Source organism: Neophocaena asiaeorientalis, unplaced genomic scaffold (genome assembly GCF_003031525.2).
Source record: "Neophocaena asiaeorientalis asiaeorientalis breed wild unplaced genomic scaffold, Neophocaena_asiaeorientalis_V1.1 scaffold40, whole genome shotgun sequence".
Classification (NCBI taxonomy): Eukaryota; Metazoa; Chordata; class Mammalia; order Artiodactyla; family Phocoenidae; genus Neophocaena; species Neophocaena asiaeorientalis.
Genome location: NW_020185335.1, coordinates 924,800 through 948,156, shown reverse-complemented (window position 1 = coordinate 948,156; position 23,357 = coordinate 924,800).

Below are 23,357 nucleotides of genomic sequence, written 5' to 3'. Positions count from 1 at the left end.
AAAAAGGGTAAACTGCAGGGGTCTGATTTCTTTTTTTTTAACTTTTGAATTTTATTTAACTTATTTTTTTATACAGCAGGTCCTTATTAGTCATCCATTGTATACACATGAGTGTATACATGTCAATCCCAATCGCCCAATTCATCACACATCCCCCAGCTTTATTGAGACATAATTCACATACCACAAGATTTGCCCTTTAAAATGTACAACTCAGTAGGTTTTTAGAATATTCACAAACTACGCAGCCATCACAAGTATCTAACTGCAGAGCGTTTTTATCATTTCCCCCAAAACCCAATACCCACTCCCCATTCTCCCCATCCCAGTGCCTAGCAACCACTAATCTACATTCTATCTCTATAGATTGCCTATCTTGGACATGTTATATAAAGAGACTCATACAATACATGGCCTTTGTAACTGGCTTCTTTCAGTAAGCATGTTTTTCAAGGTTCATCCATGTTGTAGCACGCATGTTAATTTGATTGTAGTGATGATTTAATAGGTGCATGCCAAAACTTATCAAACTATATGATTAAATATATGCAATTTGTTGTATGTTAATTATAACTCAGTAAAGACTGTTACGAGACAAAGAAGTACACTACATAATGATCAAGGGATCAATCCAAGAAGAAGATATAACAATTATAAATATTCATGAACCCAACATGGGAGCACCTCAATATATAAGGCAAATGCTAACAGCTCTAAAAGGGGAAATTGACAGTAACACAATAATAATAGGGGACTTTAACACAGCACTTACACCAATGGACAGATCATCCAAACAGAAAATAAGGAAACACAAGCTTTAAATGACACAATAGACCAGATGGATTTAATTGATATTTATAGGACGTTCCACCCAAAAGTGGCAGAATACACTTTCTTCACAAGTGCACATGGAACATTCTCCAGGATAGATAACATCTTGGGTCATATATCAAGCCTCGGAAAATTTAAGAAAATTGAAATCACATCAAGCATCTTTTCTGACCATGATGCTATGTGATTAGAAATCAATTACAGGGGAAAAAATCTGTAAAAAACACAAATACATGGAGGCTAAACAGTGCACTACTCAATAACCAAGAGATCACTGAAGAAATCAAAGAAGAAATAAAAAAATACATAGAAACAGATGACAATGAAAACACGACAACCCAAAACCTATGGGACACAGCAAAAGCATTTCTAAGAGGGAAGTTTATAACAATTTAATCTCACCTCAAGACACAAGAAAAATCTCAAATAAACAATCTAACCTTACACCTAAAGCAACTAAAAGAAGAACAAAGAAAACCCAAAGTCAGTAGAAGGAAAGAAATCATAAATATCAGAGCAGAAATAAATGAAATAGAAACAAAGAAAACAATAGCAAAGATCAATAAAACTAAAACCTGGTTCTTTGAGAAAACAAACAAAATTGATCAGCCTTTAGCCAGACTCATCAAGAAAAAAAGGGAGAAGACACAAATCAATAAAATTAGAAATGAAAAAGGAGAAATCACAACTGACACCACAGAAGTACAAAGGATTATAAGAGACTACTACAAACAACTATACGCCAATAAAATCAACAACCATGAAGAAATGGACAAATTCATGGAAAGGTACAATTTTCCAAGACTGAACCAGGAAGAATTAGAAAACATAAACAGATTTTTCACAAGTAATGAAATTGAAGCTGTAATCAAAAATCTTCCAACAAACAAAAGTCCTGGTCCAGATGGCTTCACAGGTGAATTCTCTCAACATTTAGAGAAGAGCTAACACTTATCCTCCTCAAACTCTTCCAAAAAATTGCAGAGGAAAGAACACTACCAAAGTCGTTCTAAGAGGCCATCACCCTGATACCAAAACCAGACAAATATATCACGAAAAAAGAAAATTACAGACCAATATCACTGATGAACACAGATGTAAAAATCCTCAACAAAATACTAGCAAACAGAAGCCAACAACACATTAAAAGGATCATACACCATGATCAAGGCCAAGGATGCAAGGATTCTTCAATATTTGTAATTCATGGAAAGGTACAATTTTCCAAGACTGAACCAGGAAGAATTAGAAAACATAAACAGATTTTTCACAAGTAATGAAATTGAAGCTGTAATCAAAAATCTTCCAACAAACAAAAGTCCTGGTCCAGATGGCTTCACAGGTGAATTCTCTCAACATTTAGAGAAGAGCTAACACTTATCCTCCTCAAACTCTTCCAAAAAATTGCAGAGGAAAGAACACTACCAAAGTCGTTCTAAGAGGCCATCACCCTGATACCAAAACCAGACAAATATATCACGAAAAAAGAAAATTACAGACCAATATCACTGATGAACACAGATGTAAAAATCCTCAACAAAATACTAGCAAACAGAAGCCAACAACACATTAAAAGGATCATACACCATGATCAAGGCCAAGGATGCAAGGATTCTTCAATATTTGAAAATCAATCAATGTGATACACCATATTAACAAATTAAGGAATAAAAACCATATGATCACCTCAATAGATGCAGAAAAAGCTTTTGACAAAACTCAACACCCATTTATGATAAAAACTCTCCAGAAAATGGGCATAGAAGGAAACTACCTCAACATAATAAAGGCCATATATGACAAATCCACAGCAAACATCATTCTCAATGGTGAAAAACTGAAAGCATTTCCACTAAGATCAGGAACAAGACAAGGATGTCCACTCTCGCCACTGTTATTCAACATAGTTTTGGAAGTCCCAGCCACAGCAATTAGAGAGGAAAAAAAATAAAAGGAATACAAATTGGAAAAGAATTAAAACTGTCATTGTTTGTAGATGACATGATACTATACATAGAAAATCCTAAAGATGCCACCAGAAAACTACTAGAACTAATCAATGAATTTGGTAAGGTTTCAGGATACAAAATTAATGCATAGAAATCTCTTGCATTCCTATACACTAACAACTAAAAATCAGAAAGAGAAATTAAGGAAACAATCCCATTTACCACCACTACAAAAAGAATAAAATACCTAGGAATAAACCTACCTAAGGAGGCAAAAGCCTTGTACTCAGAAAACTATAAAACACTGATGAAAGAAATCAAAGATGACATAAATAGATGGAGAAATATACCATGTTCTTGGATTGGAAGAATCAACATTGTGAAAATGACTATACTACCCAAACCAATCTACACTTCCAATGCAATCCCTATCAAACTACCAATGGCATCCTTCACAGAATTAAAACAAAAAAATTTACAATTTGTATGGAAACACAAAAGCCCCGAATAGCCAAAGCAATCTTGAGAAAGAAAAACAGAGCTGGAGGAATCAGGCCTGACTTCAAACTATACTACAAAGCTACAGTAATCAAGACAATATGGTACTGGCACAAAAAACCAAAATATAGATCAATATTACAGGATAGAAAGCCCAGAGATAAACCCATGCACATATGGTCACCTAATTTACGACAAAGGAGGAAAGAACATACAGTGGAGAAAAGATAGCCTCTTCAATAAGTGGTGCAGGGTAAACTGGACAGCTACTTTTGAAAGAATGAAATTAGAACACTACCTAACACAAAACACAAAAATAAAGTCAAAATGGATTAATGACCTAAATGTAAGACTGGACACTATAAAACTCTTAGAGGAAAACATAGGAAGAACACTCTTTGACATAAACCACAGCAAGAGCTTTTTTGACCCACTTCCTGGAGTAATGAAAATAGAAACAAAAATAAACAAATGGGACCTAATTAATCTTAAAAGCATTTGCACAGCAAGGGAAACCATAAACAAGATGAAAACACAACCCTCAGAATGGGAGAAAATATTTGCAAACAAATCAACGGACAAAGCATTAATCTCCAAAATATACAAACTGCTCAGGGAGCTCAATATTAAAAAAAACAAACAACCCAATTAAAAAATGGGCAGAAGACCTAAATAGACATTTCACCAAAGAAGACACACAGATGGCCAGGAGGCACATGAAAAAATAGTCAACATCACTAATTATTAGAGAAATGTAAATCAAAACTACAATGTGTTATCACCTTACACTGGTTAGAATGGGCATAATCAGAAAATCTACAAACAACAAATGCTGGAGAGGGTGTGGAGAAAAGGGAACCTTTTGCACTGTTGGTGGGAATGTAAATTGGTACAGCCACTATGGAGAACAGTAGGAAGGTTCCTTAAGAAACTAAAAACAGAACTACCATATGACCCAGCAATCCCACTACTGGGCATATACCCTGAGAAAACCATAATTCAAAAGGACACATGTACCCCAATGTTCACTGCAGCACTATTTACAATAGCCAGGACAAGGAAACAAGCTAAATGTCCAATGACAGATGAATGGATAAAGATGTGGTACATATATACAAGGGAATATTACTCAGCCATAAAAGGAACGAAATTGGGTCATTTGTAGAGATGTGGATGGACCTAGACTAAAGTCTGTCATACAGAGTGAAGTAAGCCAGAAAGAGAAAAACAAATATCGTATATTAATGCATATATGTGGAATCTAGAAAAATGGCACAAATGAACCTATTTGCAGGGCAGGAATAAAGATGCACACGAAGAGAACAGACATGTGGACACAGGGTGGGAAGCGGAGGGTGGGACGAATTGGGAGACTTTGTTTGACATAAGTACACTACCACGTGTAAAACAGGTAGTGGGAACCTGCTGTATAGCACAGGGAGCTCAGCTCGGTGCTCTGTGATGACCTAGATGGGTGGGATGGGGGGTGAGGGGTAGGAGGGAGGTCCAAGAAGCAGGGCATATAAGTATACATATAGCTGGTTTATTTCATTGTACAGCAGAAACTAACACAACATTGTAAAGCAATTATACTCCAATAAAAAAATAATAATTAAAAAAATATGCAATTTGTTGTATGTTAGTTATAACTCAATAAAGCTGTCCAAAAAAATAGGCAAAATATTTTAATAATGCTTCACCATAGAAGAAATACATATAGCAAATAAATAAATGAAAGATGCTCTACATCATGAGTTATCAGAGAAATGCAATTAAAATTACAATGAAACATCAATACACACTGAATGGAATAGTTAAAATTTAAAATACTAACACCACCAAGAGCTGATGTGAATAACCAGAGCTGTTATACACTGCCGATAGGAAAACAAATGGAATAGCCACTTTGGGAAAAAGTTTGGTAGTATTTTAGGATGTTAATCATACATTTATCTTATAACATAGCAGCTTCATTCCTAGGTAGTCACCCAGCAAAAATAAAAATCTATGGCCCCACAAAGACCTGCAGGCAAATGGTTATAGCAGCTTTATTACTAATAGCCAAAACCTTAAAACAACCCAAATGTCCATTAACTGGTTAATGGATAAACAAATTATGGTACATATGTATAATGGAGTACTATTCACACACAAAAAGGAATAAACTACTGATACATGCAACAACATGAATGAATCTTAAATGCGTTATGCCAAGTGAAAGAAGCCAGACATAAAAGGCTGCATACTACAGAATTCCATTAACATCATGTTCTCAAAGTACAAACGTATAGTGGCAGATATCAGATCAGTGGTTGCTAGGGTATAGGTATGGGATCTGAGAATCGATGATAAAGGAGCATGAGGTAAATTTATAGACTACAGAAATACTCCATATCTTGATTATGGTAGTAGTTCACAATTGCTTATATTTATCAAAATTCATAGAACTATACTCCTAAAAAGAGTGAATTTTACCATACGTAAATTAAGCCTCAATAAAACTGACTTTAATAAAAAGCAGCAGCCAGGGGGTGGAAAAAAGACACATTACATACAGGAGAACAAAGATCAGAATGACTCCAAATATCTTACTAACAACAACACAAGACAGAAAAAAATAGAATATTAATGTACTAAAAAACACAATTATATATCCAGCTTAAAAATAAATGTTTCAAAATTGAAAGTGAACTAAAAACCTTTTCAAGTAAAAAAAAAAAAAAACATAACCTAATAGAATCCATTACCAACAAGCCATACCATAAGCAATGTTACAGGAAGTTCTTCAGACTGAAGGAAACAAATGAAAACTTGGATCTACAAGAAGAGATAGAGTGTCAGAAATGGTAAGATGTAGGCCAATAGAATTTACTCTCATTTTCCTAATTTCATTAAACCTCCTCAAAAAGAAAGCACCAGGCCTGGATGGATGCACTGGTGTTTTCTATCAAATCTTTAACAAAAAATAATACCAATCCTATACAAAATCTTTCAAGAAATAGAGAAGAATACAACACATCTCAGATCATTTAAAGAAGTCAGACAGCACTGCCCTAATGCTAAAATCAGAAAATCACAAGAAAGCAAAACCAAGACCAATTTCCCTTATGGAACACTCTAAAGAAAAAAATTTTAAGATCACATTAAAAGACATAAAACAATCAGGATATACTATGTTCATGGATGGAAAGACTGAATATTGTAAAGATGACAGTTCTTCCCAAATTAATGTGTATATTCAAAGCAATTCCTATCAAAACCCCAAGAAGATTTCTCATGATATTTAGTAAACTGGTCATAAAAATTTATATGGAAGATCTAAGGGCCAAGAATAAATAAGACAAGAGAACAACTTGGTATAGGGGGTAAAGAGAGCAGTTTACCCTACTGAATATTGTCTTAGTTTAGATAAAGTAATTTAAAACACTATGTTATATGTGCAGGGCGAGACAAATGAAACAGACTAGAAAAGCTCAAAAACAAAGGCAAACACACACACACACACACACACACACACACATATGTATATATGTGTGTGTATATATATACACACACATATATACATATATATGTAGAAACTGTATGGGAACATGACATTATCCATTCAGTGAGGAAAGAATGTCCTATTCCAGAGGTTGGCAAACTCTTTCTGTTAAGGGCCAGACAGTAATATATCAGGCTTTGAAGCCCATATAGTCTCTGTCACAACTACTCAACTCCAACATTGTAGCACAGAAGCACCCAGATAACAAGTAAACAAGTGGATGTACCTGTGTTCCCACAGAATTTTATTTACATAAACATAGTGGATCAGATTTGGCCCATGGGCCAATGTTTTCCAAACAGCAACAAAACAACAAAAAATTTTTAGTTAAAACCATTTCTCACATCATACACAAAACTAAGTTTCAGGTGAACTAAAGTTCTAATGTGAAAAAGTAATGTTTGATGATGTAAATTATATTCAGAACAAGCTAGTGGAATTTCATGATAAAAATCATTTTACTATAAGACATCCAAAACATTAAGGCACAAAAAATACTTTAACTCTTGATGTTGATCAAGTATTCTCCTAATTTTCATGTTAATGCAAAAAGATACAACATCTTGTCAATTTACTTCTTGTATACCTGTGTGCCCATACCCTCATCTGTGAATGACCTTCCTTTAATTCTAGAAAGCATTTCAGTGACTTCTCTAAATTATTAACCCAGTGCTCAATTGAAAGTGGTGCTACTAATACAACTTCTTCAAGCTTTCCCATTCCAACTTTCTTCAGAACAAGTCTTAATTCAGAAGTTAAATGACAGCCTTTTTTTTTTTGCGGTACGCGGGCCTCTCACTGTTTTGGCCTCTCCCGTTGCGGAGCACAGGCTTCGGACGCGCAGACCCAGCGGCCATGGCTCACCGGCGGGATCCTCCCGGACCGGGGCACGAACCCACGTCCCCTGCATCGGCAGGCGGACTCTCAACCACTGCGCCACCAGGGACGGCCATTTTTAAGAAGTAAAGCACTTAGCTGCTTTGGCTGTTTAACTATTTCAACTTTTTAAGAAATATAAATACACTTCTAGAACTGGACTTAGGTTCTATGGAAATCGGTACTTCAGAGTGGGCTTTAAAACTCCCTGAAATTGATACAAAATTTTTGTGTGTATGTGTCATATTCTATACAAAAGATTCAAGGTTCTCCTTGCTTCTTAAAGGGGACTATGACCCCCCCCTCAAAAAAAAAAGAACCTCTGTTCCAGAGGCTGGACATACAGAAATTCAAGTTGAATGATAAGATTAGAAAGAAAATAGAAGATTTTCATAGTCATAGACAGGGGATATAGGAAAAGATGTCCATTTATGCTATAACACTAAGTGGTTCTGAATTTCAATTTGAAATTCAGTCGATAGGGATGTAGTGGGGGGAGTCAGATCATAATAGACACAGAAGGTTAATGAAGAGAACTTTTCAATCAGTGTTTTTTTGCTTGTTTGTTTTTTATGTTACCTATGAAGCCTCAGTTTCACTGTACCCCAGCAGACCTATTGGCTTTGTTCTGTTTTAAGGTCTGGAAAGTATTCATAACGCCAAAACGAAACGTATGTGTTAACAGGGTCCAACCAAGAACAAAATAATCCTGTTTTCGACAGGAATCCAATCATTCAGAGTCAGCAACTGGGACAAGATCTTACATTTCTGTAGCGCTTTATACAGCGCTTGCACTTGCCGCTTTCCACTGGAAAAGCGTCCCAGTTGGGAAGAAGTGGACAGCAGCATCCTATTCCTTGATAAGGAACGTTCTGGACTCAGTTTGTGAGATGTGGGGCGCTCCCCAGGTTGCTCAGGAGTCTTTTCCACACTGTCAAGGGCAGGTAGAAAGTTTCTGAGAGTGTTGGTGATGGAGAGCCGGATATAATTACGAAAGTATGGGGGAGTCAAGTACGCTTGGGGGAGGTGTTAGCACGGCAGGGTCGGAGGGTCGCTACTGGGGAGGGAAGGAACTGAGAGACACCGTTGGCGAAAGAAGAGGAAAAGGGAGCGTCAGGAGGAGCCTCCCTCCAGGGGCGACAGAATAGGGGCGGGCGCGTTGTCTCTGAGACGCGAGGAAAACGACGTGACAGAAGAACCTAGAGGCTGCGAGGAAGCGAACAGAGGGGCTGCCTCAGGGAGGGAAGCAGCCCGGCTGAAGACCCCCACCTCGAGGCGGCTTGTTTGACTCAGCGTCCCTGCACCTCGGCCGCCCTTTTCGTCCTTCTCCCCTCAGGGTCGCTCACCACCCAGTTTGTTGGCTCCAGCAAGACACACAGCTGCCTTCCTTACCTCACTAACTCTCCGCGCCACAAATTCGAGTAAGAGCTCCAGAGCCTCGCAGTCCGGAACGTCTCCCAGAGTGAAGGACAGATGGACCAATCGAAGCCCGGCTGGCCGCAAGCGTACAAGGCGGTGGGCGGGGCGAAGTGATGGGGTGGGACCAAACTGCGCTGCCATGACGATGGCTTCCGGTGGGCGGGCTGTGGTGCCTTACAGCCGGAAGGCGAGACGCCGCGGGAAAAGCGGTCCTGTTAGGTGGTCAAGGTGGTTTGGGGCTGAGGTCGTCTCCTCAAGAGTAACCGCGGGCCTGTGCTACGGTCACGCCACCGGCCTTCGTTTTCTTTAGCCTTCTCTCTCACCAAACGATTTTCCTGTCCATTTATAAAGTGCAAGTTGTTTCCCCAAGGTAAGCGTGTAGTACCATCACCCCTTGTTGGGTAAGGGGTAACGGAAACTTGAGTCCACTTTGTCACCCGGGGAGCGGGTACTAAAAAAAAGGAAAAGGTGAAATTTTGGATTTCTAAACATTTAGTAATGGTTTACTGTGTGAATTTTTACTGTATCGTACACAGTTTGTAGTCTTTAAATATTGGGTGCAACTTGAGTTATGGTTAAATTTAAAATTCTAGTTATTTCTGACCGTCAAATTTCATCCGTCAAATTTCATCTAAACCGGGTATTAAAGAGCTTAATTTAAAAATTTTATGTAACAGTCTAAAAGCTTCTCTAATTTAAGTTCTTAATCTCCCGTAAGTCTGAAGTTAGATGGTAAGATGGGCAGGTGCTTTGAATCCAGACCATTTCAGGAATCAAACTAATTAAGCTGAGGCTCCTCTTTTCTTAGATCATCACTTGAATCTAAAATAATTGAAACCAGGTGCTATGCATGGCTCCTTTGGTTCAACGTGTATCTCTTTTGGCGATAATGGTCTCACATAAGTCTCTCATTTATGGAAGAACGTAAGCATTGTTGAAATGATGGAGGAGAAGTAAGGCTTTCTACAGACAAATAATACTTTTAATAAAAACTTACAGCTTTGAAACACATCTTTTAACAAAACAAAAGTCGTTAACTTCTTGTCTCCAAAATCTAAAAGAAAAATTCAGCAGAACTTACCTGCTTATCAAGAAGAATTTCTTCCTCTACACTTAAGACAGGGAAGCATTTGTGAAAGCTTAGATCTATATGTGTTTAGGTTCCTGCCAACCCCTTTCTTAAAATTCCGTCTTTAAAACTCCTTGCTATTGAGCACTTTTCCAGCAGCTTGGATGAAACATTCCAAATAACTTACTCAGCCTGAAGGTTAGAAATTTCATTAAATAAAACATTAAATATATTAGAATACTTAGGTATGAAACATTAATGAACAGAGTAACACATTCTTCAGAAGAAGAGGCACTTAAGAAAACACAGGGCACATGCACTGTGGAGCCATCTACTGTGATGAGATTTGACAAGCAAGAGATCAAAAAATGGCCAGATTTCAAAACAGAATGTTCTGTGAGATGCTTATTGCCCTCATAGACCATTTGAAAATAAAACCAACTATCAACAGAAGCCCAAGAGGCTTTAGAGATGAACCAGACCATCCTTTGCATGTCAGTATTATACTGAACAAAGTCAGTTATACTGTTATTTATCTGCAGGGGGAAAATGCCTAAATTTTATAAGGATTTAGGACATTAATTAAGAAATTTATAGTGGTTATAGAGTTTAGAAAGCCAAGAAAGGAGACCTGAATCTAAGGTAGATTTACTTGGGAAAAACAATGTTCTCTAGTAGCATTTGACTTTGTACTGTCCATTCCTCTCACCTAAATGTCCTCTCCCCTCTGCTTGGTTGAATCTTACTAATCTCTCACGACCCAGGTCACATTTTGAATTTATTTTGAACTGTAACCCATAGTTAACTCTCTCCCTCCCGAACACCTATAGAATTATAAATATACTCTTTATTTGGCTTTTTTGTTCTTTAGGACTGGTAAAGTTTTTATCATTTATGTTGATGAATGTATCTTACATATAGTTTGCCACATCTGCTAGATTCTAAGCTACTTAGAGTTGTATTCACCACTGTACCTGGCAGAATGACTTGAACATGGTAAACATAATTCTGATGTAAAAATGCCTAAGTTAAGATTAGTATTAAATATAGTTGGTAGCTGTGTTAGTTTTCTGGGTTTGCTGTAACAGAATACCACAGACTGAGGGAATAAACAGCAGCAATTAATTTTCTCACAATTCTAGAGGCTAGAAAGCCCAATATCAAGGTGTCAGCAGGGTTGATTTCATTCTGAAACCTCTCTCTTTGGCATGTAGTTTTGCCTCTGTCTTCACATGGTCTTTACTTCATGGACAAACACATCTGTGTCCATATTTCTTCTTATAAGGACATCAGACATATTGGATTAGGGCCCATCCTAAAGACCTCATTTTAATTTAATTACCTCTTTAAAGACCTTATCTCCAAATATGGTTGCATTCTGAAGTACTGGGGATTAGGACTTCAGCATATGAATTTGTGGGGGGGGGGGGGGGCACAATTCAGTCCGTAACAATAACCAACACTCAAAAAGAAGAAATGATTGGGAGCAGTTGTCTGTCATCATTAGACCTCTCATCTTTAGATCTATAGATAACATAATTGTGTACATCAGATTAGCATAAGGTAATAGGGAGTGGGAGAGCCTGTGGTAAGTCAGAGAATATTTGCCCAAAGACATTCAAATTAAAATTTGTCAAAAAACAAAAAACACAACGCACACACACACACATCCCAGCACACCAACAAAATACCGGGTCATCCAAACAAACAAAGAAAAACAAGCTGATTGGTTTTGGCTCATAGGGATCTGGTTTGCAAAAACCACCAGCATATTATTTCATTTGGAATCTATAACCTCTTAAGTAGATACTGGACATACTAAGTATGTTTTTGCATATCCAAAGACATTTTCCCCAGATCCCATTGGTTCACACATAACTTTTTTATTGAGTACCTGCTTTATTGAAGGAACTGTACTAAGTGCCTTGCCGAGATTAAAATCCATAAATTTAGCCACATATATCCAAGAGTTACAAGGACATCCAATTTTTGACATAATTTATTAAATGCATAACCATGCATAGTTTAGTATTTTGGGGGATACAGCTTTATCCTGTAAATAAATTAGAACTCTGAAAAAAAATTCTTTGTCAGATTCTGTGCTCTGATAAGGCCAAGGTTCTGATCTCAAATGCAAGTGTAAAGGACAGGAGACATATACAAAAATAATTATAGTGCAAGATAAAAATGAGACTGTAAGAGAATTATAAAGTACTGTGGGAAATTAGAGGAGGAAAAGATTTCTTCCAGGTTGGCGTGTTACTAAAAGTGTTTAATGCAATTAGAATTACTCTTTCTTGTAGCACTTGGTACACATTAACCAATGTGTTGTATGTTAGTTATTTGCATATGTTCACAACTCCCCCAGTACAATCTGAAATATAGAATAATGTTTTAATCTTTATATGCTCCAGTCTAGTGTTGCTCAAAAGTATCAGAGTCACCTGGGGAACTTTTTAACAATAAACTTTTCTCAACTCTGGCTCTATAGATTCTCATTTAGTAGGCCTGGAGGAATGCTAGAGAATCTCTGTTTTTAAAAGGTTTCTCCCACTTAATGATTCTGATTATCAACCCCACTTAGAACCTTCTGCCCTAGAGCACCTGGTATATAGTATGCTCTCGATAAGTTCTTGTCACATTAAATGAGTGGACCTGTGATTTAGTAAGATTAAAAAGGCCCCTGTGTGCAGGATGAATTAGAGTGGAAAATATCCTAGAGGCAAGGAAATCCTATTACAGATGTCCAGCTAAGAAATGAAGCAGGCTTAAACTAGGGTAGAGGCCATAGGAAAGGAGAGAAATGGTTGAGAAACATTGAAAAGATAGAATATACAGAATTAGATGAAACTTGATAGTTGCAGTAGTTCCCAAAACAGTGTGGCTAAGATTAACATGAGGTGTTTATTTAATAAGCAGGTTGTTGTACTCTATGTATGAAATCCTGTTTGGCTGGTCCAAGGTGAAGCACATGAATCTGAATTTTTTTTAAAAATTTATTTTATATTGGAGTATAGTTGATTAACAATGTTTCAGGTGTATAACAAAGTGATTCAGTTATACATATACATGTATCTATTATTTTTCAAATTCGTGTCCTATTTAGGTTATTACAGAGTATTGAGCCAGTACTGTACTATACAGTAGGTCCTTGTTGGTTATGTATTTTAAATATAGCACTGTGTACACGTCAATCCCAAATTCCCAATCTATCCCTCCCCACACCCTTCCCTGCTGGTAACCGTAAGTTCCTTCCCTAACTCTGTGAGCCTGTTTCTGTTTTGAAATAAGTTCATTTGTATCATTTTTTTTTAGATTCTGCATATAAGCAGTATCATATATTTCTCTTTCTCTCTCTGACTTCACTTAGTATGATAATCTCCACGTCTATCCATGTTGCTGCAAATGGCATTATTTCATTGTTTTTAATGGCTGAGTAACATTCTCTTACATATGTACCACACCTCCTTTATCTACTCATCTGTCAATAAACATTTAGGTTGCTTCCATGTCTTGCTGCTATGAACATTGGGGTGCATGTATCCTTTTGAACCATGTTTTTTTCTGGCTATGTGCCCAGGAGTGGGATTGCTGGGTCATATGGTAGCTCTGTTTTTACTTTTTAAAGTAACCTCCATACTGTTCCGCATAGTAGCTGTACAAGTTTACATTCCCACCAAGAGTGTAGGAGGGTTCTCTTTCCTCCACACCCTCTCCAGTATTTATTGTTTGTAGATTTTTTGAAGATGGCCATTCTGATCTGTGTGAAGTGATACCTTATTGCAGTTTTGGTTTGCATTTCTCTAATAATTAGTGATGTTGAGTATCTTTTCATGTGCCTCTTGGCCATCAATATGTCTTCTCTGGAGAAATGTCTATTTAGGTCCTCTGCCTATTTTTTGATTGGGTTGTTTGTTTGTTTGCTTGTTTGATATTGAGCTTCATGTGCTGTTTGTAAATTTTGGAGATTATTCCCTAGTCAGTTACTTTGTTTCCAAATATTTTCTCTCATTCTGTGGGTTGTCTTTTTGTTTGGTTTATGGTTTGCTGTGCAGAAGATTTTGAGTTTAATTAGGTCCCATTTGTTTATTTTTGTTTTTATTTCCATTACTCTAGGAGACGGATTGAGAAAGATACTGCTGCAATTTATGTCAAAGAGTGTTCTGCCTATGTTTTCCTCTAAGAGTTTTATAGTATCTTTTTTTTTTTTTTTTTCCACCTCTTCAATTTGGGATCACTCCCTGTCTATTCAGGTATTCCACAGATGCAGGGCACATCAAGTTGATTGTGGAGCTTCAATCCGCTGCCTCCGTGGCTGCCGGGAGAGACCTCCCCCTTATAGTATCTTACATTAAGGTCTTTAATCCATTTAGAGTTTACTTTTGCGTCCAGTGTTAAAGAATGTTCTAAATTCATTTTTTTACATGTAGCTGTCCAGTTTTCCCAGTACCATTTATTGAAGAGACTGTCTTTCCATTGTATAGTCTTGCCATCATTGTCCTAGATTAATTGACCACAGGTGCATGGGTTTATTTCTGGGCTTTCTATCCTGTTCCATTGATCTATATTTCTGTTCTTGTGCTGGTACCATACTGTTTTGATGACTGTAGCTTTGTAGTATGGTGTGAAGTCAAGGAGCCTGATTCTTCCAGCTCCATTCTTCTTTCAAAAGATTACTTTGACTATTTGAGGTCTTTTTTGTTTCCTAACTGAATCACTTTACTGTACACCTGAAACTAACACAACATTGTAGTTCAACTATATTTCAATAAAAAAGTTTTAAAAAATCAATCTTTATAATTCATTACATTAGCAGAAAAAATATAATACATTTATTACATTAATAGGAAAAAGAGTAAGTTACTATCAATAGTGTCTGGTAAAGCATTTGATAAAATCCAACAGCCATTGATGAAAAAACTCGCAGCAAACTAGGAGTACAGTGGACTTATTTTAATCTGATAAGGATAAATGTATAAAAACACATGAACAAACATATTAAATAATGGGAACACAGTAAGAATGCCCACTATTAGTACTTTCATTTCTTATTGAACAAGAATTGGTCAGTGCAATAAGGTAAGAAAAAGTAAATAAAAGGCCTATAAACTGGAGAGGGCTTGAAGGAAAAACTGTTCTTATTCACAAATAATAAAATTCTATTCACAGAAAAAATTTAAAAACCACTACAGATAAACTGTTAAAAGTAATAGCAAAGTCAACTGAAACAAGTTTAATATTCAAAAATTAATTGTATTTCTATATACAAGCATCAAGAAGAAAAGTAAATTTTGAAAACAATTAGGAATAGCACTAAAAACATCAAATAAGTGGGAATAAATATAAGATGTGAAATAACTGTGTTCTAAAAACTTTGAAACTATCAATACATATATAATATCTAAAATAGAGTGATATACCATGAAAAAATTACAACAAGATACCTCTTCACACTCAGTAGGATAGCTGTTATTGAAAAGAAAAGGAAAGAAAGTGCAAGAGAGAGGGAGAAAGAAAGTGTTGGCAAGTATATAGAGTAATTGGAACATTCTTATGTTGCTGGTGGAACTGTAAAATAGTACAGTGGTTGTGGAAAACAGTTTGGCAGTTCTTCAAAGAGTTAAACATAGAAATTCCACTTCAAAGTATGTAACCAAACAGGAACGTAAACAGAATCATGTACACCAGTGTTCATAAAAGTGTTGTTCACAGTTATCAAAAGGTGGAAACAACACAAGTGTCCATCAACAAATGAATGGTTAAACAAACGTGGTATATCCATACAATGGAATATTATTATGCCATACAAAGGAATGCAGTTTTGAAAAATGCTGCAGGATGGATGGACTTGGAAAATATTATGCTAAGTGAAATAAGCCATATATGAAAGGCCTATATTTTATTGATTCCAAAAGTTGTATGATTCACAAAGACAGGAAGTAGGTTGGAGGTTACCAGAGGTGGAGTAGAGGGAGCATATGAGAAGTTAGTGCTTAATGGATACAAAATTTCTGTTTGGAGTTATGATTAAAACATTCTGGAAATAGTGGTGATGATCACACAACATTGTAAATGTACTTAATGCCACTGAATCATACACTTAAAAATGGTTATAGTGGTAAAATTTATGTTTATATGTATTTTAACACAATTAAAATTTATGTATAATATATATAAGAATTCAATGTAAGTATTGTTTTTGAGAATCACTGCTCTAACTTAGAAGTTAATGAGCAAAGCCTTTAGTTTTCTTTGTTCTGAGTCTTTGTTCCTATTTTAATCTTATTTAGGTTTTCTAAATAGATTTTTTTTTTGAGGATAAAACATAGTGAGCATGCATCAGGACTATTCTGGTATCATTTTATGAATTAATGAGATACTTTTCAAATACACATCATTCTCAGAAGAATTGGATGCACTGGCCTAGTTATTACGGGTCGATTAGGCTTAACTGAGCTGGGGTTGTGAGGCTGAGAGTCCAGAATATAGAGTATCTAAGTAATAGTAAATCTGGAAGCCCAGTAAGAACAGAGTACCTGACGTTTGTTATACAAACAGCGTGATTCAAATGACCTATTTAACATTATCTATTGAAATAATAACTCTAAAAACATAATATTGCCTCTTTAATAGGGTAGGATAGGCTGTGCTACAGTAACGAACCCCTATATTTGTCTGGCATCACCTTCTCATCAACAACTAACTGTAAGACAGGCTGGAAAAATCCCCATGTATTTAGTCCCAACCTAACTGCCTTGGAGGCTGTTGTAGATTTGGTGTGATGAGGATATAGCACTGGCTCTTCCAGACTGACCTACATTTTTAAAATTTCTTCACAGTGATCTAAGTGATGTTTAAAGTAAGGTTAGACTTACTGAAGTTTTGTTTCAGGCTATTTCAGACAAAATAAGGAAAATTTTTCCTTATAGACAAGATATGTATAGGTTTTGGAGATTCATGATTTCACAGTGTTGGCAAAATTCAGTAGTAGAACTCATCAATTTGCATTGTTAGTGTTAAGTACAAACTACGTGAATTATTAGTTGTATATTTTAAGTCAGTTCATTTAATTCAGTTTCAGCATCTGGAGATGGGGGCAGTAGTCCCTATCAAATGAGATTATTATGAGGATAAAATGAGAAAAAGCAAGTGAAAAGTGCCTTACACAATGTCTGATCCATTGGAGATTAGCATTAATGGTAGCTGTCATTATTAATTAAATATTATTTGACTTTTCTACCTTTATACAATTTTGTGAATATCACATGAGGAAACATGAAGTCTTTTTGAAATTTGCAAGGTGGTATATAGATATACATTTGGCAAATGATTATAGATCACTTTTCTTTTCTGAACTTATTTTCGCTATCATATAAATAAAAGTTTGATGATAGATACTTCCTTGCATCTTTCTCTATTTTGTGGGGGTTAATCTCATCTCCCAAACAAGAATGTGTATACTGCTTGAAGAGAGCTAGTATTTCATAACTCATGTTTCTCTTGTGTCTTCTACATCTAGCACAGTTCTGTGTTCTTTAGTAAAATACTCAGTAAACATTTGTTTACTTTTAGTAATTGGTGATTTCTGAGTAGGCCCTTAAGGATATCATGATTGCAATTAGAATTAAGTCACTTGGAACATGTGATTGCTGCTACACTCTTGAGAATTCCCATTGGTCAAAGGTGACCTTCCTATATATCCCAACAGATGCAGACCTGACAGAAGTGATTCATACCTCTCCAAACCACAACACAGATCTTTGCAGTCTGCCCTGCTTTCCAAGCCACTGTAAAACTAAAGCTACAGAAATAAATAAAGCATATTACTTATTTAGTGAGGCTGTTACTTACCAAATAGAAAACACTATTACCAGGTCTGTTGGTAGAGTTGGCTTAATATTTGTTCTCGTGTGCAATCTTAGATAATACTTCCTCAAAAAAACTTTTTATCTGAATACAAATTTCAGGAGATTAGCACAGTACATACCCCAAAATATGTTGTCAATAATTTTTTGTGGAATTATATTGATAAAAAACATTGAGTCAGTAGCTCAAGAGATACTGTATCTAAGAGTCTAACTTTGAAGTAAAAATGTTTTGAATTCTCAACTATGCCATTTATTAGCTATGTGACTGTGAGTAATGTGATTTAAGTATATGAGACAAAATCTCCTTTTCTGTTAAATGCGCATGACGATAGCTAGCTCATAGGTTTATTGTATTAAATGAGATAATCCAGGTATAGCACTTAGCATAATACTAGATACCTAGTAAGTACACATTTCAGAGTAATTTCAACTGCAATAAAAAAATTTTTAAACCTCAAAATTACTCAAAATTTTCTAAAATGTATTCTCAAGTAAGAAGTTTCAAGATAAGATAGCTCCGAGGTTGGTTATTTCAGCTCCTCAGTGGCATCATCAGGATCCACATCTTCTCCATTGTTTCATTCTGGTATCCTCAAAGTGTTAGCCCTTGTCTTCAGACCAGGTTTCCTCATGGTCAGAAGATGACCACTGCAGTTTCATTCTAATCAAGTCAAAGCAGCATTCGACAAAAGAAAAAACACCATCTCTTCATCTGTGTTTCTTTTTAAAAACAACAAAATCTTTCTCCAAAACTTTCCAGCACACTTGCCTTCATGACTCATTGGCTGGGCTATATCCTCACCTCCTATGTGATCACTGGCAAGGAAAAAGGAATTATGAATTACCTAGGAACAGGCTTAGACAAATCAAGATTTATCCCCAAGTTTTTGATTCTGTCACTTTTTTAAAGGGTGGATGCCTAAACAAAACTTGTTAACTAGGGGGAGATGGCTGTATACTATAGCTATTAGTCCGCATAATAGAATATTTACCATTCTTTTTTTTATCCTCACATGAAGGAGATTCGGGTATCTGAATCACTGCTCAGTTACTTGCCCTCATCATCCATCAATTATATCACTCTCATCAGCATATTAGACAAACTAATGCCAATTTCATTCTTTTTTAATCTTTTCATTCTGTTACGTTGCTGCTACTGACAGAAGGTTACTGAAGTGTCACAGCTAAAAATGTCAAATGCCTAGGAATATCAGGTTTACCTGAAATAGATCATAAATATAAATGACATGCTAACTATAGCTACTTTCTTAGGGTGAATTTCATATTAGGACAGAAGCAAATTTATGGCATTACTATATGTGACTTATAAATACAAAATCTTGCTTTCCAAGCTAAAAAAAAAACCGTTAAAAAGAATTTACTTCCCATTTAGATTAGGTAATCTATTTAATTAGCACCAAGATGAAAACCAAATAAGAAATTATAACATGTTTGTGAAGGAAAACAAGAAATGGTCCACAAGCATTTTTCATTATACCAAGTGTTTATAAAAGGGAAGGGGTATAATTACATAGAAGTATATACTGGAAATGCTTTACTTTCCATTTTATTCCTCTATAACTCCATTTAAAAATCTGTTTGCTACTAGGGACTTGGCTTGATATATAAATAATTTTCAAAAGAAACAAGAAATTTACATAATCTGTCTTTTTACCCTCTATTTCCGTAAAGTCTATAAATTGAAAAAATATAGCCCTTGGAAACAACTGGAGAAAAGAGTGAGACCTGATTTAGAAGACGAGGGTAAAAATTCATTAAGAAAAATCCCCCTACAAAACAAATCAATTGTAAGAAATTTTCTTGGTTTTGTACCATCATCTTCCTTTTTTCATGGAGAAGTGCTACTGATAGTTGGTCTCATTGGAAGCATTTTTAAAACATCTGTAATATAGATAACTAATAGAACAGATATTAGTATGGATTTCTGTTGTACATAACCATGACATATGGTAAAATTAGAACTATCTGAAGAATGAGGCATCATATCTATAATGAAAATTTTCATATTAAAACCTTATATCTAGAAAGTTCTCCAGTGGGACTGTTAATATTTGTCAATATATTTTCTAAAAGCGGCAATTTAAAAAAAATTTTTATTGGAGTATAGTTGATTTACAATGTTATATTAGCTTCAGGTGTACAGCAAAGTCAATCTGTTATACATATATCTGCTGTTTTTAAGATTCTTTTCCCATATAGGCCATTACAGAGTATTGAGTAGAGTTCCCTGTGCTATATAGTAGGTCCTTATCAGTTATCTGTTTTATATATAGTAGTGTGTATATATCATTCCCAATCTTCCAGTTTATCCCTCTCCCACCCTTTCTACCTGATAACCATAAGTTTGTTTTCTACATCTGTAACTATTTCTGTTTTGTAGATAAGTTCACTTGTACCCTTTTTTAAAATTCCACATATAAGCCATATCCTATGATATTTGTCTTTGGCTTACTTCACTCAGTATGACAATGTCTAGGTCAGTCCATGTTGCTGCAATGGCATTATTTTGTTCTTTTTTATGGCTGAGTAATAATATTCCATTGTGTATACATACCACATCTTCTTTATCCACTCCTCTGTTGGTGGATGTATAGGTGGCTTCCATGTTCTGGCTATTGTAAATAGTGCTGCAGTGAATATTGGGGTGCATGTCTTTTCGAATTATGGTTTTCTCCAATATATGCCCAGGAGTGGGATTGCTGGATCATATAGTAGCTCTGTTTTTACTTTTTAAAGTAACCTCCATACTGTTCCCCATAGTAGCTGTACCAGTTTACATTCCCAACAGTGTAGGAGGGTTCCCTTTCCTCCACACCCTCTCCAGCATTTATTGTTTGTAGATTTTTTTTTTTTTTTTTTTTTTTTTGCGGTACGCGGACCTCTCACCGCCGTGGCCTCTCCCGCTGCGGAGCGCAGGCCCCGGACGCGCAGGCTCAGCGGCACGGCCCACGGGACCAGCCGCTCCGCGGCATGCGGGACCCCCCCAGACCGGGGCACGAACCTGCGTCCCCTGCATCGGCAGGCGGACTCTCAACCACTGCGCCACTAGGGAAGCCCTGTTTGTAGATTTTTTTGAAGGTGGCCATTCTGACCTGTGTGAGGTGATACCTCATTGCAGTTTTGGTTTGCACTTCTCTAATAATTAGTGATGTTGACTATCTTTTCATGTGACTTTTGGCCATCTGTATGTCTTCTTTGGAAAAATATCTATTTAGATCTTCTGCCCATGTTTTGATTGGGTTGTTTCTTTTTTTGATATTGAGTTGCATGAGGTGTTTATGTATTTCGGAGATTAATTCCTTGTTGGTTGCTTCGTTTGCAAATATTTTCTCCCATTCTGAGGGTTGTCCTTTCATTTTATTTATGGTTTCCTCTGCTGTGCAAAAGCTTTTAAGTTTAATTAGGTCCCATTTGTTTAATTTTGTTTTAATTTCCATTACTCTAGGAGGTGGATAAAAATATATCTTGCTGCAATTAATGTCAAAGAGTGTTCTACCTATGTTTTCCTCCAAAAGTTTTATAGTATCTGGCCTTATATTTAGACCTTTAATCCATTTTGAGTTTATTTTTCTGTATGGTGTTAGGGAGTGTTCTAATTTCATTCTTTTACATGTAGGTGTTCAGTTTTTCCAGTACCACTTATTTTAAGAGGCTGTCTTTTTTCCATTGTATATTCTTGCTTCCTTTGTCATAGATTAGGTGGCATAGGTTTGTGGGTTTACCTCTGGACTTTCTTATCCTGTTCCATTGATCTATATAGTTCTGTTTTTGTGCCAGTACCCTACTGTTTTGGTGACTGTAACTTTGCAGTATAGTCTGGAGTCGGGGAGCCTGATTCCTCCAGCTCTGTTCTTCTTTCTCAAAATTGCTTTGGCTATTCAGGGTCTTTTGTGTTTCCATACAAATTGTAAATGTTTTTGTTCTAATTCTATGAAAAATGCCATTGGTAATTTGATAGGGATTGCATTGAATCTGTAGATTGTTTTGGGTAGTAAAATCATTCTCTCAATTCTGATTCTTCCAATCCAAGGATATGGTATATCTCTCTCCATCTGTTTGTGTCACCTTTTATTTCTTTCGTAAGTATCTTATAGTTTTCTGAGTACAGGTCTTTTGCCTTTTTAGGTAGGTTTATTCCTCGGGATTTTATTCTTTTTGATGCGATGGTAAATGGGGTTGTTTCCTTGATTTCTCTTTCTGATCTTTCATTGTTAATGTATAGGAGTGCAAGAAATTTCTGTGTATTAATTTTGTATCCTGCAACATTACCAAATTCATTGATGAGCTCTAGTAGTTTTTTCAGTAGTGTCTTTAGGATTTCTACATATAGTGTCATGTCATCTGCAAACAGAGACAGTTTTACTTCTTTTCCAACTTGGATTTCCTTTATTTCTTTTTCTTCTCTGATTGCCATGGCTAGGACTTCTGAAACTATGTTGATAATGGTGGTGAGTGTGGACATCCTTCTCTTGTTTGTGATCTTAGAGGAAATGCTTTCAGTTTTTCACCACTGAGAATGATTTTTGCTGTGCATTTGTCATATATGGCCTTTACTGTCTTGAGGTAGCTTCCCTCTATGCCCACTTTCTGGAGAGTTTTTCTCATAAATTGATGTTGAATTTTGTCAGAAGGTTTTTCTGCATCTACTGAGATGATCATATGGTTTTTCTTCTTCAATTTGTTGATGTGGTGTATCACAATGATTGATTTGCGGATATTGAAAAATCCTTGCATCCCTGGGAAAAATCCCACTTGATCACGGTGTATGATCCTTTTAATGTGTTGTTGGATTTGGTTTGCTAGTATTTTGTTGAGGGTTTTTGTGTCTTTGTTCATCAGTGATATTGGCATGGAATATTCTTTTTTTGTGTGATATCTTTGTCTGGTTTGGTATCAGGGTCATTGTGGCCTTGTAGAATGAGCTTTGGAGTGTTCCTTCCTCTGCAAGTTTTGGGGATAGTTTCAGAAGGGAAGGTGTTAACTCTTGTCTAAATGTTTGATAGATTTTGCCTATGAAGCCATCTGGTCCTGGGCTTTTGTTTGTTGGAAGATTTTTAATCACAGTTTCAATTTCAGTACTTGTGGTTGGTCTGTTCACTTTTTTTAATTTCTTCCTGGTTCAGTCTTAGAAGGTTGTACCTTTCCAAGAATTTGTCCATTTCTTCTAGGTTGTCCATATTTTTGGCATATAGTTGCTTGCAGCAATCTCTTATGAGATCTCTTATAGTTGCTTGTAGCAATCTCTTATGTGTATTTTTGTGTGTCTGTTGTAACTTCTCCTT